The sequence below is a fragment of the Trichechus manatus genome, unplaced genomic scaffold (assembly GCF_000243295.1).
Source record: "Trichechus manatus latirostris isolate Lorelei unplaced genomic scaffold, TriManLat1.0 scaffold00104, whole genome shotgun sequence".
NCBI classification, from domain to species: Eukaryota; Metazoa; Chordata; class Mammalia; order Sirenia; family Trichechidae; genus Trichechus; species Trichechus manatus.
The window spans coordinates 3,213,213-3,214,243 of NW_004444040.1; positions in this window are offsets into that span (position 1 = coordinate 3,213,213).

Consider the following 1,031-nt stretch of genomic DNA (forward strand, 5'->3'; position numbering starts at 1 on the left):
ACAGGAGCTAACAACCATAACAACGAGACTGTTAAAGGGCTATTAAGAGCTATCAAGAATTGCTCAGGATCTTTTATGGTCGTTTAAAACCAAACCAAAAAACCAAGCCCATTACCATTGAGTCTATTTCAACTCATAGAGACCATTTGAAATTCATGTAGGCTCATTTAGGGGTTATTAAGGATTTAGGTTTTAAACTTTTCAAGTTTTATAGTTGGTTAGGGCTGTTGGCGTAGTAGTTAAGAGCTCCGCTGCTAACCAAAAGGTCAGTGGTTCAAATCCACCACCCGCTCCTTGGAAACCCTAAGGGGCAGTTCTACTTTGTCCTGTAGGATCTCTATGAGTTAGAACCGATTCAACAGTACCTAACAACAACAACAACAGGGCTGTTTAGAGTTATTTAGCATTTGGTGTCATTTATAGTTTTTATTATATCTTGATCTCATTTAAAGTTATTTAGAATCTTCTTCAATTGTCATGGTCTTTTACATTTTTTTTTTTTAGTTTTTGGTCACTAAGAGTTGTTTAGGACCATTTAGGGTCCTTAAGGATCATTTAGAGGTGGTTAGTAGCTGTCTTAGTCATCTCATGCTGCTCTAACAGAAATACCACAAGTGACTGGCTTTAACAAAGAGAAGTCTATTCTCTCACAATCCAGTAGGCTACAAGTCTAAATTCAGGGCATCAGCTCCAGGGGAATGCTTTCTCCATCAGCTCTGGAGAAAGGTCCATGTCATCAATCTTCCCTAGGTCTGGGAGCATCTCAGTGCAGGAGCCTCAGATCCAAAGGACGCGCTCTACTCCCGGCACTGCTTTCTCGGTGGTATGAGGTCTCCTAGTGTCTCTGCTCACTTTTCTCTTTTATATCTCAAAAGAGATTGGTTTAAGATACTATCTAATCTTGTAGACCTCATTAGTATAACTGCTGCTAATCCATCTTATTACATCACAGTGATAGAGTTTACAACACATAAGGAAATCACAACAGATTACAAAATGGTACACAATTGTATAATACTGGAAATCATGAC